The sequence below is a fragment of the Cyprinus carpio genome, chromosome B12, assembly GCF_018340385.1.
Source record: "Cyprinus carpio isolate SPL01 chromosome B12, ASM1834038v1, whole genome shotgun sequence".
NCBI classification, from domain to species: Eukaryota; Metazoa; Chordata; class Actinopteri; order Cypriniformes; family Cyprinidae; genus Cyprinus; species Cyprinus carpio.
Window position 1 is genome coordinate 19,915,694 of NC_056608.1, and position 15,745 is coordinate 19,931,438.

The 15,745-nt window shown below is 37.7% G+C and overlaps 1 long non-coding RNA gene across 1 annotated transcript; it reads left to right on the forward strand.

Moving 5' to 3' along the window:
- Positions 1 to 8,442: 8,442 nt before the first annotated feature.
- On the forward strand, positions 8,443 to 15,161 carry LOC122139090. Its single transcript, XR_006155986.1, has 3 exons — positions 8,443 to 8,549; positions 11,853 to 13,403; positions 13,984 to 15,161. It is a non-coding gene; the product is annotated as an uncharacterized LOC122139090 (long non-coding RNA).
- The last annotated feature ends 584 nt before the right edge of the window (positions 15,162 to 15,745 follow it).

Sequence of the window (15,745 nt, forward strand, 5' to 3'; positions counted from 1 at the left end):
AGGAAATGAAGGTTATTAGCTGTAATGATGTTTTGAATGCACCAGGAGTCCATCCATGAATGACACGGAGAAGTGTTGTTTTGAAAAAAAAAAAACAGTATTAGTCAGATGTTCTGGGATGGAGATTAAACTCTAGAAGGACGTTCAAAGACATTTGGGTTTTATAAAAACTTTGTAGAGATTCTCTACAAACTCTTAAAGGAACAGTCCACCCAAAAATTTACTTGTTTTTTTTTTTTTTACTCTAGAGCAAAGAAGGTGATATTTTGAAAAAATGTCTTAGTGTTGTTTGTCTCCACAATCAAAGTCAGTGGTGTCCAATGTCATTTTGGATGCTAACGTGTGGACAAAAATAGTTTTTGACAAAAACATTTTTTGTCTTCCACAGAGGTTTTGATACTCTTTTGCAATCCACTTACATTTTCAAGCTCTGTATTCTTTCTATATGCCAACAATTGTCTCATTTGTTTGTTTTTGTTTTTCTTATTGAAATTTAGGAGAAACATCTGAACCAAAACTTGATACATTAAAGAAACGTATGCTGTGAAAGAGCAACCTCTGAGAAATAATATACTGCAGCGAAGATATATCAGTTTTTGTATTTTTTATTTTTCAGTGATGCCATAGAAGAGCCATTTCTGGTTCCCTAAAGAAATTCAGTCAGCAGTTCATAAAGAACCATTTTATTAATATGAAGGGCATTTTAATAACCAGAACAGCCTATTTCCACTATAAAAAAAACCTTTTGTCCCGTGGAAAGTTTCAAAGGATGTTCTGGAACCATCATTGCAAATAATTGACCTTTATTTTTAAGAGTGTACTTGCGACATCCAGCATATCTCGGTTCATCTTAGACAGATATGATGTATGACCTTCAGGAATGTCTCAGTGACTCTCATTTTGTCAAAACAACACTCACATTGTTTGACATTCTTCATTCACAGTAATGTTCATGCCTATATTCCACAAGATTACATCAGGTTTCCTGCAGATGGACACTACTCCACCCATATCAGACCGATAAACATATAACCATACAGTGCACGAAACATATTGCATTGAAAACAGAAACGGGTGAGTTAAGCCATTATGTAAGCCATTAGCCAAAATATGGATGAGTAGAGAAATGTACATGAGGGACACCTGCCAATTTCAGCCTTTGCACTTACTCTCAGATTTCCATAAGCTTTGTGAAAAACTACTTTTCTGTTGGAGCAACATTAGTGTTTTAATACTTTGGAAATCAAGAAGGAATCTGCAATTGGGCCTAATCTTGAACCATGTGGAGCACCGTAACAATGACTCGTAACTTTTGCGAGAAGATGACTGGAGGGCTACATAAAAACACTAGTCCTTCTGAGATCAGCATTAAATGTGGCATTGGGAGTATCTGTGACCGTGTCCGCCAATCTAACGGGTCTCGGGGGAGAATATTTTTAAGTGATGGACACAACATGACTGACTCATTGTTGTGATAGGGTTTCTGGGGAGAGTTAAGTTGATTAAGAATTTGAAACACTGTACTTTGAACTTAGCCAGTCCTGTGATTGGTAACAGTATGTGTCCGAAGAGAATATCGAAGCCAGTATTTGTTATGCTAAATGTGAATCTTATCAGACCATCATATGAAATTCATTGTGAAAATATTTCTCTTCTGGATCATTTTCATTTCTCACTGTAATATTAAGGAAACTGGGGATTTAGTGTATGTTTGTCGTGATTGATATGTACCTGTGGACCACCAAATGATAATCACAGCAGTGTTATTTTAATATTATTTACATCCTATTATAGTTTGTATTAATATTTTGAATTAGCTTTTGTTTTCATTTCTATGCTTTTCATTTTAATTCAGTTTAATTTTAGTCAATTTGTTATGTGCTTTTGTTTGATATTACCAATGTGATATCATTCCTCTCAGTCCCATTTTTATTTCAAACAACTGAAGCTTAAAGTGTCTATGTGATTAAATAAGTCTTGGGTGGCAATGCTGCTTTGTATTTGGTCATTTTGTCATTTCATGGTGATACGGTACAATGAGAGAGAATAGAGAAGATATCAAGAGCCCAATGGAAAGCATGGGTCATATTCATAACGGCAGAGTTATGGATTGTTTATGGCTGCAAATGCAACTCTGGGATCATTATCAGTGACTGAAAAAAAAATGTCAAATGATCTAATCAATCTCTCTCTCTCCTTCCAGCAAAACAGTTTGAATGCAATCAATGCTGTAACTCAAACTTCAGGACATGATTTTTAGCCCCCTTATTTGCTTGATTTGATTTATTAGAAAGCATACCATACTGTAATTCCTTTATAGTGAATCAAGCTTGAAAATAAATGAGAGGCCAGTGGCATTATGAAAATAAGACTGCAAGATGTTATTTAAATATTTTCTAAAAGAACAAACAACAGTCAGTTTCCCGCCAGATGATATTTAAGATTCACCAAACCTTAAAATGAGGGTTGTTTATATTATTAGGTCTTCCCTTGATGAGTTCTCTCCTGCTTCTCTTCCTTCATTCCATATTTTTTGGAAGTATCCCCCTTCTTTCCTTCTCTCTTTGTCTTCCACTTTCATTTGCAGAGGGGACAGAATGAAAAATGATGGTCAGACACAGAGAGGACACAGGAGAGACAGTCAGCTAAAAGCAATTTCCTGTCAAAATCTGTCTGTCAGTTACAGTCAGCTGAAGGGCAAGTCGACAATAAATCATTAACATTAAACAGACAAGTGGCACTCTGATTAATCCTTTCATCCTCTTCACAGGAAGAACGAAAAGCACCAACAAAGCCATTGAAAATCTGAAATCTGTACTATTTTCTCTCTCTCTGTGTGTGTGTGTTTGAATGAGAAACTTCAGAGGCACTTGAATTCCTTTGTCCGTTCCCCAGCCTCTGAGGTCTATAACGAGAGAGAATAAACACGGCTTTATCGCCAGGGAGGATTTAAACAGACAAGCACGGGAGTAGAGCTTAACGGTTCCAAGGACAAGAGGTGTTTAATTTTTCAGCTGATAATCATCCACCTATTTAGCATATGTCAAACAGCGCGCTAATCATCAATCACCTTTTAATGAACTGCACTGCATTTCCTGCACTGATCAATCGGCGTTTGTTTCAGAAAACTTCCTTTATAATGGCATCTCTTTATTGTTTTGTGAATCATTAAGATAGAGTGTGTCTGTATATGTGCATGTGTATATGTGTATGTATTGTGATTGTTCGCATGCAAGCCCAAGGAGAACAGGCTTACCAAGTCTTGAGATTAATTAGACATTGTGGTTTTCCGGTGTCCTCCAAGAGGACGTCTTCTATCTCTAAAGCTCTGTTAACCAAAGAAGAATAAGCAATTTGCTTTGACAAAAAATGAGGGCTTATTGTTTCTCTCTCACCTAGACCACACACTAGAGCAAAAACAATTAAGCGTGATTGAATAATTACAGAGAGAGAGAGAGAGAGAGAGAGAGAGGGAAAAAATTAAATTCTCGTCTTAATTCCTTTACCCATGTGCTGACATTTTTCTCTGGCCAAAGGTCAGATAGTAATAAAAAATGTCTGCTGACCTTCTGATGTGTCCAAAGAACCGTATGGCACCATAGTAATCGTATCCACTTTATGGCGTCCAGACCCATAGCAACAGAGGCTTTTAAATACCGAAATCCCCCTCCTCTCCACGCCAACCCATATGGCGCTCCTCTATTTTATTTGCCTGCTCACTTCTTGATATATGAGAGGTATTAAACATGACACCTGTGCTGAATGAGTAATCCTCCACGGTGACGTTTAACCAAAGTTTAACCACATTTCAGTTTATTCCCTGTTGTTGTTTAGAGCAGATGTGAGGCTGAGAGTATCTTGAGGTTCAAGCCCACCCAGGCAGAACAATATCTGCACATTAGCCACGTCTTTCAGTCCAACCTAAACTCTGACCATCCAGCAACAATTATTAATGAAAACAAAGAAGAACAACGACCCTCGAGAGGTGTTCTTCTAAAATAAGAATATAAGAATGTGTAATTTTATAGTGAGGTGAGTGTTTTTAGGTTTTTCTAAATATATTAATATTCGGTATTGTTTAGGAACAATACAGAGTTTTTAAATACATATTTTTGTTCTTTTGCAGGTTTTTTGAGACCCTCAACCACCTGATTCCACTTTGGTATGGACCACCCACTTTACTCAAGTCGATCAAGATTCATCCTGCATTTTTTTTCATTGCATATCCTGTTTTACTGATGAATACTGAAGTAAAATTCATTGCAAATGCCATTTCAAAATGAAGAATTGACCAATTTTCATGGTTCAGACTTCTGTTGGTTTGGTGATCTAGCTGGTGAACCAGCAAACCCATTTTGCTAAAAAGCAAACTTATTCTAGTGAAACTGTTTGAACACGTTAGTATGCTGGTTTAGATAGTTAACAGCCTGGTGAGGAAATACCACCACTATACCAGCATCCAAACACACAACATATAAAAGTTTTTCTTAAGATTCATTTTTTTTAACTCTATATTTTTAAGTTTTGGGTCAGTAAGATATTTTTTAAGCTGCATTTATTTGAATACAGTGTGTATATATATGTGTGTGTTTGTGTGTGTGTGTGTGTGTGTGTGTGTGTGTGTGTGTGTGTGTGTGTGTGTGTGTGTGTGTGTGTGTGTGTGTGTGTGCACTGATTTGGTGCTCCAGAAACATTTCTTATCAATGTTGAAAACATTTCTTTAATATTTTGTGCAAAACTTTTTTTCAGGATTCTTTGAATAGAAAGTTTTTGTGTTTTTTTGTTTTTTTATTAATGTGATTGTTTTTTTTATTGTTTTATTTGTTGTTTCTGTAATAATTGAAAGTATTAATTTATTTAAAATAATTACATTTATTTTACAAAGATCTTACTGACTCCAGATTTTGAGTGGTAGTGTACGGTATATATATTGTTAAATCTACATTAATATTTAGCTTTTTCGATGTAGAAATAGTTCATACAGTATGTTCGTCTTCAAAAAAAAATGACATAACGTGTAGCAGAGATGGTATTGTTTCTGACAGTGGTTGAGGCGCCCTCTTTGAACCAGAGACTGATGTAAGAAGCAGTGAATCTCCTGTGGAGAATCTGACACAGGTCTTCCCTGAGGCCTCTCTTGGATTTCCATGGGAACTCTAGCTGTCAGAACCCGAAATTTGAAGTGCCTCAGTGCCACAGATGAGTTTCTCACATGCTGCTGTCAACAGAAATCCACCCTCACTCTCCACAATATCTCTACCATAGCCCTAACAAACTAGGTCTTCCTCTGATATCGGCTGAACGCCTTGAAAATAAAATTCACTCTTGTCACACAAGGCACTTAAGGCACTCATTTTTTTTTATTTTTTTGAACACCCAAAGCTCTCTGCCAGATGCTTGCAGTCTCTGGTTTCATTGTAAAGAGTCTCAACATAAGGAGAGAATCACCTCAGTGTACACCTTCAGCCATGGCAATGCCACTGGGAATGACAGCTCTTCCACAATGAGCTTGATAATGCTCAAAGGAAGCTATTGTTTTCTAGGCTTCAGACAAGACGTTCCATTACATGATGTATTGTGTCAGGATGCATAGAAATGGGGCAAACCGCTTTAGGGTTTGCTTAGGCACTGTGCCACGTTCTCAGTCTGCATCTTAAAAAGCAGTGCACGCTATCAATGTTATTCATTCATTCTCCCATCCTCTTGAAAAGCTTTTAAGGAGAAGGAAGCCAGTTTGGAAGACAGCCTGCCCGCACAATACTTGGAGGATTCCAGCTCGTCTTTGGAGGAAAGGTTCAGGGGCCGGCGTGGAGGGCTTCCGCTACAATTTTCAACCGCAGCAATGTAAGTTTCTCCATTTCCTTTTCACCAGCACCACGCTAACCTTTTAATTAGCTCTGTGATTGGACCATGGTAGATTCACTTGAATCAATGTAAAGAAGGGGGCCAATTGTGGTTACATAAGCTATTAAAAAGGCTCAGGTAATTAGAAGAGTAGTAGAAAGTATTTTTTCAATACTTCGAGAAGTGCAAAAGAACTTAATCAATCTGATTTCTAACTGCATTGTCAAAAATGCATACAGTATGTTTACACTTTCGATCAGCAGTTGGAGGAACTGGAAAATGCAGCCTCGGGTGAAGATGTCTGTGGCTTTTTCCGTCAATTTGAGTCAGTGAGTACATCTCCAGGAATGATTGATACCATCACTCAGGGCAAAAGCAAAAAATACAAACTTTGGTAGCGTGAGAACAGCATTCCTGGAGCTGGATAAATCAAATGGAGACATGCGGATGACAGATAGACCTTGTGCAGCAGGCAGAAGCTGAATCAGAGACACGAAACGTGCACAAAAATGCTCTGACTCTGTCTTGCGTGGAGCTCTGTCCCCTGGGAAGAAGAGAGATGTGGCCCATGGAAAGTGATTTCCCATACAGACCAGTGGTGTGTGTCCATGTGGACCACACAGACAGCTAAAAAGCTTGGTTGGTTCAGAGGCCCCTTGCTAATATGGTAATATTCTTATTTCAGTGTAGATCAATGACTTTATAGCATACGTGTAGATTTGAGATTACAATAATGTTTTTAACATTTTCTGTTATTAAACGAAAAATCCAAAATCCATCGACAAAAAATTGTTCAAGAATTTTGAGTAATAAAATCGTAGAATAAAGTCCTTAATGCTCACCAAGGCTGCATTTATTTGACCAAACATAATGTAAAACAGCAATATTGTGAAATATTATTACAATGTACAGTTTCCTATTTTAATATATTTTAACATATCATTTTACTCTATGATGCAAAGCTGAATTTTCATCAGCCAATACCCCATTCTCAGTGTCACATTACACTTCAGAAATCACTTTAAAGGGATAGTTCTAACTTGGATTGAAGTTCTTTTATTATTTAATTAACATGATTTTGTTTGTTTTGTTGTGCAGTTATTGTGTTATTTTGTTGAAAAGATTAGTTCTCCTTTGACTTCTATAGTATTTTTTTTTTCCATACTATGTAGGTCAATGGGACCATCAACCGTAAATGTAAATGTAGAAAACACTTGTGCTGCTTAATATTTTGGTGAAAACTGTTTTTTTGTTGAATAGGGAAAAAAACAGCATTTATTTGGTATAGCATTTTTTAAATAACATCACAAATGTCTTTTGATCTATTCCATGCAAGGGTTTTTCATGCTACCACCACCGCTGTTTCAAAACATGTCACATTTCACCCTCACAGAGAATGATTGCATTACAATATTCAGACAATTAAAATACAACATGGATAGGACATTTCAGTGCACAGATGTCCGCAGGTGTCTACCAGGCCCGGCTGCCAGCCGTTTGTAATTTAAGGGTCACAGCATGTTTCAATTTCTGTTTAAATCAAATTAACCCAACATCTATTTATAGCAGCCTTTATGAACATGCTGGTGGATCCACCATCTCATTTATTTCTATTTCTACCTCTCCTTAAGAATTTTAAGAGACACATCTGAGATGAAGTCGATGCTTAAATTAAACAAAACTGGGAAATCCATTACGTCTCCTGAGCAATGAAAGAACAGCATTTGAGTGATAAAATGTTCCTCTGGGTAGGTCTAAGATGGAAAATAAGAAGTATGATTGTAGATGGCATGCAGATTAAGACAGAAACAGAATGAAAGATGCTAATGTTGACCTCAATCCTCAAGACTACTACTGATGCCAGAATGTGCTGTATCACTTCAAAGACTTGAGCAGAAGTACTTTATCCAACAATTATCCCACTCACTCAACGTCTATCTTTTGGTGTCATCATTGTTATTCCAGCTCAGTCTTGGAATGCAATGGTTTTTGTGGATGAACGATTTTACTACTGATCAAAGTCTGCCAGGAACATCTGGGCCAGCGTAGCAAAGCTGCCTCAATGGCAAACGGCTTTTGAGGATATGAAACAATATTTTGACTCTTCACATCATACTGTTTTATTTGACTCTAAAGTACTTAGTTTGAGCATGTAAATGCCCTTGAGATGCTCCTCCTTAACAGAAGATAATGATTATTCCAACCAGAACGAGGTAGGTTACGGCCAGGGGCCTTATAAGTAAGGGCATCTATTCATTCAAATAGCCGAGCTCTTACACCTTCTGTGTTCACACGTTTTCTTCAGGCTTGTTTAATATTCTTAAGTTGTAGATAAACACTTGGCATAAGGAAGCTTTTCACTTCACTTGAGAAAGTAGCACCTAATTCCGAACAAACAGACAGATATGTTCTCCCAGGTTGAGTTTCAAATGTTGACCTTTGACCTCCCGCTCTCTCTGACCTACAAGTAAATGTGTAGCCTCACATGGGCTGTTTGAGTCCTGTGAAAGGCTAGTTTTCTGACAGCTTGTGTTTATTATAACAAGTGCTGGAATTCAGCCTAATGAAGGTTTTTATTATCTATAAATAAGGTCAACTGGAGCCAAATCGCAATAAGTGGAGCATTTAAGAGAAAGGACAACCAGCAGATGATTGACAAGAGCTGCTGGCACTTCTGACTGTTGTTCTAACGTCTTAAAGTGACGGTAAGATGACAATGTTCTTTCACAGTTTACTTGTAGATTATCATAGTGTGATTGTGAATAGATTTTTTGACAATTTGCTTGGTTCATCAACTGTTGTCCATATGTTTGCATGACACGTTGTTTGGAAATTTATATCAGCACGAATAGTGCTTTAAATATTAGAAAACTGTCCCAATCAAACAAATACAAAGACATGGATACAGGAGTTGTGTATATAATAATATGACAAGATTAGGTCTGAAAATCTGACTTTTAAAGTCTCATTCAAATTTGAAAATGAATAACGTTTTAGAAATTAGATAATTTTACAACAAATTTTTTATTTTGTTATAGATAGATACATGTATATAGAGAGAGAGATTTAAAAATATTTATTACAAAAATTTAAAACTGAAAAAAGTTAATGATTTTTTTGCATCAAAGAAAAATACATGCAGCATGCATACATATAATATGTTTTACTTTAATGTCATATTTGGGTATACAAATCTCCAAACAACTTGCCTACCTTGTCATGCAAACATATGGGCGACAGACGCACATCACATTAGAGCTTAATATAATGGGTAGCTGTAGCCAAGTCTTTATAGAGGCATTGACTCCAGAGTCTTTTCTAGATTGATGAAATCTGGTTCACAGTATTTTTCATTCTTCAAAGAGACTGTAGCAACACCAGCTTTAGTCCTCTAGTCATGAACACCAGGGAGTAGCCATGCTACCACACTGATATCCATTATAGTTGAAGAGAGAGATAGTTAGCACATGGGAGAAACGGAAAGGGAGAGTGAGAAGGCAACACAGTGAGCCATAAAGTCTGATTTCAGCCACCTGTGCTTCTGTGCTCAGCTCATTCTTTCTGTGTGACACGCTGTGCGAAGATAATTTCATTATGTAAATGATTTTTGTTAAAAGAAAATTATTGGGCATGCTTCAGAGAAATGAGCTGAAGAACAAAACAAAGGAGAAAAGAATGCAGAGAAGTTTAAATGAGAAAAATTTGGATGAATTATTGAAGTCTTTTGCATATCCACCTTTTCCCCATTACGCCGAACCGATGGCCTGGTAATTAAAGTCATGCACTGATGGGATTGGTGCGTTCTGTGCCACCGTGCTCCTTTATTGCACTCTGTCATTTTGGCACATTTTAGACAGGAAGGGGGTTGTGAAAGGAGACTGGAAAAATGAGCATAGGTCTAACAAAACCGAGGGCAGTAAATAACGTAGACCACCAACGCTGGTGGGTTTCTTGATAAATGGGAATTGTTCTGCTCTTGGTTCAGGTAGAACCTTGTCTGTGATGACAATTTAGGCATTTCAGGCAATTGTTTATTTGGATCTTTGAAAAGTTGAAATTACAGGATAGAGGGATGTTTGCTTTGTGGTTTGATATTGGCATAAGCTTTATATAGTGGCCCAACCAGTCTACACGAGATTATCCAGCGTTAAAATCTTTTCCATGCAACTTTTTGTCCAAACTGGCATCGACTGCAATAACTAAGGTGCTTGGTTTCCATTTCTGCATCTTTATTCTGTGTAGCCCCATCCCTACTAAAATATCATTGGTCGAAAATCTCCATCCATTCTACATAAAATATGTTCTGATTGGTTGTGAGTTTTAATCATGCAGAATTTTCACTATCAGACAAATTACTTACAAATTACTAGCTTGAAACTTCTCACATCAAACCTGACTTATCCATGCAGAACATGTTCCTTGATGAAGATTGTTGGTCCTAGAGCAACACTATCCATAATCCTAAGCAAAACAATCTGAAAAGGCGATCAATAAAAAAATGTTTCAAGACCTCAACTCTAAAATCTGATTGATTGGACTGTTATTCCAAGTTAAATGTATACTGCATGGTTAAATCCTGTTATTTCAAGCTAGTGTCATTAAAAAGGTTACAGTTAAACATATAGGGCATAGCAAGAGATATAAGCCAGAAAGGTCTGTTTAATATGCCTGCAAACCATCAGTGTAAGACACCACGTCTTTAATGTATCACAGCTGCTGGGAATCAGTCCTCACACACGACAGACAGTGACCTTGGTGCCTCATTAGTACGTTCGTTTAGTGTGTGCGATGATTAACAGTCCTGCTGGGGCCCTCCTGTCCATTGTGTCCAGCAGCCAAACTGCCTGAAGGATCTTACAAACACCAGGGACAGTGAGATGAACCGTCCCAATGTGACACTAACACACCTGCAAATATTAAAGTTATTTACACAAAAATTTAAATTCTGCCATTATTCACTAATCCTTCTTGCCATTCCAAACCTGTATGATTTTATTTCTTCTTTGGAACACAAAAAGTCCGATTTTGTAAAGTGAATTTCGGTCTGTTCATCACACAAAGCTATCAAATGACTTCAGAAGAATTGGATTATAGAGTAAAATTCATTTGAACTACTTTTATGATACTTTTATGGTGCTTTTTGTCATTTTGGAGCTTGACAGTCTCAGTTCTTGCTCACTTTCATTATATTAAAAAGAGGATGTTATTCACACATCTGTGCTTTTGTGTTCCACAGAATATGAGTGTGGTTCAACATGAGGGTGAGGAAAAGATGACAGAAATTTAATATATTGAATATATCTCTTTGATCTTTGATTTGGCCCATCATGCTATTTTGCAAAAGACATGCCACTGGAGCATATCTTCATTTCTATTTTTAACACTTTTGTTCTGTTTGTGCATTGAAATGTAGAGAATATAAGTGAATTTGATTTTACATGTTTTGTATATTTTTTTCTAACTTTTTATAGTGAAAAGTTTGTGCATCTTTGCTCTTGCATTGTAATTTCAGACCAAAGATGTCATGTAAGTGACTTTGGAAAGACGATATTATTCACCACATGACTTGTGCTGGTTTCAATCTGGCACACAGACCTGAAACATCTGCTTGTTTTTGATATTGAAATTCTTAAGCGAAAAAGGCTGCACAACATCTACACAATCGAGTTGAATTTCACATCCCAAATCAATATAAAGTACTTCAGATGTCTGACTGTGGAAGTTATACAGTTACGGAGATGAAAACAGATGTCTCCGTCAGCCAGACTGAGATAAGGATTTGTTTCTTGTCTGGTTTTATTGATAGGAAATTTGAAAATTGCCTTATGTTTTAAAAACAGCAATAAATGTCAGAAAGGTTTGGACTTGCGTTTGAGTGCTTTTCAATGTGCTTCCCATCCCTGTAACTTCATTCATGACTAGCAGCATATTTTTTCCTGTCTACTGTATGTATATGCATGATCTATTTTCTGTTTCCATTCACGTGTCGTTCACTCTATGTGTCCTAGGCTCAACAACAGGTCATATCCCAGGATGATGCACAGGAAGAAGCCGCTTTCCTGTAACATAAACAGGATTATTTTAAATCAAATTTCACAGTTTTCTCAAGCAGAAAAGCGTGCTCAGTGCTTTGAAAGGCAGCTCTGCTTCAATAGTGAAGGAGAATGAAAGCGATATTGAAAAGAGTAAGAGGGAGAAGTGTACTTTTATCTCTGCACAGGAATATGATGCGGCCCACTTTGCAAATTGACTTCGAAGGCCGCAGTTCTGCAGTATTTTTGCAGCCACCCGCCCCTCACTTTGAGAAATGTACAGCTGAAGTCCGGTTCTGCAAGGATGCTTCCTGATTTACGACGTGGAGGGATGGGTTCCTATCTGGGACTCCAGCCACTGCCGGACAGGAGATTTACGGGTACAATGACACCACTGATTACTTTCGGACGCTGAGGAGAAATGGACACAGTTTGTTTTTCACCCCTTTCCATCTTTAAGACCTGGACTGAGTATGGGCCTAGATTTGAGTCTCTGTCCCAATGCAGCGGCTCCGGGATTCGCTTGTGGACACACACAGGCTAACTTGGACGAGCCCAAGTCGATAAATAACATATGCAGACTGATGGGAAACCCATACTGTATCTCCATCGACGAGAAATGCAGAGACATTGTCATGACCCCAGAAACCACACTTGCTCTAGGAGCCGTTCGACTCCATCTCTCTCGTTTTGACAAATTTGTGAGTCTTCCTTTGCGTTCTGAGGAGGCCAAACCGTGGACATTCGGAGTTCAGCCAAACCCGATACAGTCTGAAAACAAATGCTAGAGTTCGACTGACCTCACGCTGGACTAAATGGCTTGATAGCTTTGTAAATATGGCTTCCGGCAAATGAATTCCCTTCTTTTTCATTTACCAACAGCAAGAGCACCAAATCCATTAAGAAAGAAAAACGCAAAATGAAAGACAACGCTGCCTAACACTCTAACTCAGTCAATAAATCAGACAGAAACAATAAGTGGAAACCATAAATGTGGACTGGATTGAAGTCATTTTTCTTCACGTGGAAATTCTCAAGACATTTTCAATTTCATGCACGGCACAGAAACCATACAAAAGACATTTGTGTAATATAAGCAGCGAGGAACTCTTTTTGATGATTGCGACAGGTCTGCGTTCCACCCAGCCCTATGCAAACAATGTGCCTGCCTGTCTGTCTGCTTGCCATGCGTCCTCAAAGGGACGTGAAGTGTCTCATATACATTTGACACAAAGAGCGGGTTATGTGACATAAACCAGATGGACTCTTCAGTAGGACCCGACATTGTGGTTTCTCCAAGACCGCAGGCTTGCTTGATCGCTCCACCCAGGGCCTGCTTGCTGGCAACTCACTTTCATTCGTCTTCTCACAAGTTTGGGTGAAAAGCTTTTGGGAAGCTTTGTAAGATTGATGACCCATGGCCAATTACTGGCTTAGCCCTTGAGTCTCACAAAGAAAGCATGAGCTCGGACGTAAACACATAGGACAAAGACGTAGAGGCTGGGAATACCTGTGGCTCCACAATATGTAAGCGTTTCCCTAAAAATTTGTCTGGAATGTTCATCGCTCTTTAATAAAATCAAAGTATTTTTCAAAGAATGTATACACAACATTTAAATATGAACAATATTTTGATTTGAGAGTGAGTGAATGCCTTAATATCAGTCAATACCAGTTAAGTCAATTTCACACAATGTTTAAAAGAAGTGAATACCTTTATTCACCAAGGATGCATTAAATTGATTAAAAGTGACTGTAAAGACATATAATATTACCAAAGATTTCTGTTTCATATACATGTTGGTATTATGAACATCATTAAAGAATCCTTGGAAAAAAAATGTATCACAATTTTCACGAAAATATTAAGCAGCACAACTATTAAATGGTTTCTGAGGGATCATGTGACACTGAACACTGAAGTAATGGCTGCTGGAAATTCAGCTTCGCCATCACGTTTCTGAGGGATCATGTGACACTGAACACTGGAGTAATGGCTGCTGGAAATTCATATTAGTCATGTTTTTATTTTTTATTTTGATCAAGCAATTGTACCTAATTATGGCTAGTTTTTTTTTTTATTTTTTGATATTTTCTTTTTCCACAGCCTGATCCTGGTATTTCTGGATGGTGCCATCCCGAGTGAAGAAAGGAGGGGCCGGCGCATCTGACGCCCCGTGGTTGACGAGCACCAGGGCGCCAGGCGAAAGCTTGTTAGACAAACTCTGACAACAAGACGCTGCCCTTGAAAATCAATTATAAACACAGGAGCTTCCCTGCATCTGTTTCTGCTCGCAGTTTTGTGGGGCTGTCTGTCTTGGATTTTGGTTTTATCCTCCCTCTCTTTGGGCAGCTTCCACGGCGGTTCAAACGGCCATCCCTGAAGGATTACTGCGAGTTTTAAACCCACAGGGACAGAGTGTGTAAATCATGAATGGGTGAGCAAGAGTGATGACAGGTCATGGCACCCGCTGCTTATTGGGATGAGCAGTTTATGGGAACAGTTGGGGTGTTTTTCATTGCATCTGCTTTGCCCGGCCTCCTGTTTCCAACAAGTAAACAATCATAAAAAATGACTTTGACTGGTTAAAAAGGGGTGCAGACAAGTTTGCACAGAGAAGTTATGGGTTCCCAATCATTAAGGGTCCTCTAATGACATTACCTGGGGTTCGTGTTACTCACAATTGTTTTAGCATGCCACCATTCCGTTGCACCAACTCATACCAAGTCCCGTGCTGATTAACAGAAAAGTGAGTTTAGTTCAAAGCTACATAATTAAAATTTTAAAGTAACCAGGGAGGGTCTACCTAATTTCTATCTACAGTAATTGTTCACAAATCTTTTACATTTAGTCATTTAGCAGACGCTTTTATCCAAATCTGCAGGACCGGGCAGTTTTAGCAGTGTGGTCTGAGAAAGTCAGCTTATCATCAATCATAACTCCAAGGTTTCTGGCTGTTTTTGAAGAAGTTATGGTTGATGTGCCTAACTGGATGGTGAACTTGTGATGATACAGTACGGTGGGTTTGCTGGAACCACAAGAAAGAACCACCCTTTTAAACCCATATGGCTATTTTTGAGTCGATGAAGGACAAAAGGAAGAATTTGTGTTAATTCAAATATGATGCTTTAAGACATGTCTGGCATCAATGACATCAAATGTTTTCTTGTGCCTCACCTTATGTGACACATCTTGATAGACTATATGTGACCCTGGACCACAAAACCAGTCATAAGGGTAATTTTTTTTAAATTGAGATGTATATATCATCTGAATGCTGAATAAATAAGCTTTCCATTGATGTATGGTTTGTTAGAATAGGACATAATTTGGCCAAGATACAACTATTTGAAAATCTGGAATCTGAGGGTTAAAATAAATAAATAAATAAATAAATATTGAGAAAATACCCTTTAAAGTTGTCCAAATGAAGTTCTTAGCAATGCATATTACTAATCAAAAATTAAGTTTTGATATATTTAGAGTAGGAAATTTACAAAATATGTTCTTTACTTAATATACTAATGATTTTTGGCATAAAAGAAAAATTGATAATTTTGACCCATACAATGTATTTGTGGCTATTGCTACAAATATAACTGTGCAATGTAGGCTAATACTGGTTTTGTGTTCCAGGGTCACATATTTGTGTCAACGTTACTCATTTTTTTATGTATGTAATGTAAAGACCATTTTATAATGGTCTATGCAGAGCTGTTATAGTTAACTAAAACTGAAACTATTAAAAATCTATTTTGTTTATTTAAAGGGTTAGTTCAGCGAAAAATTAAAAGTATGTCATTAATGACTCACCCTCATGTCGTTCCAAACCCGTAAGACCTCCGTTCATCTTCGGAACACAGTTTAA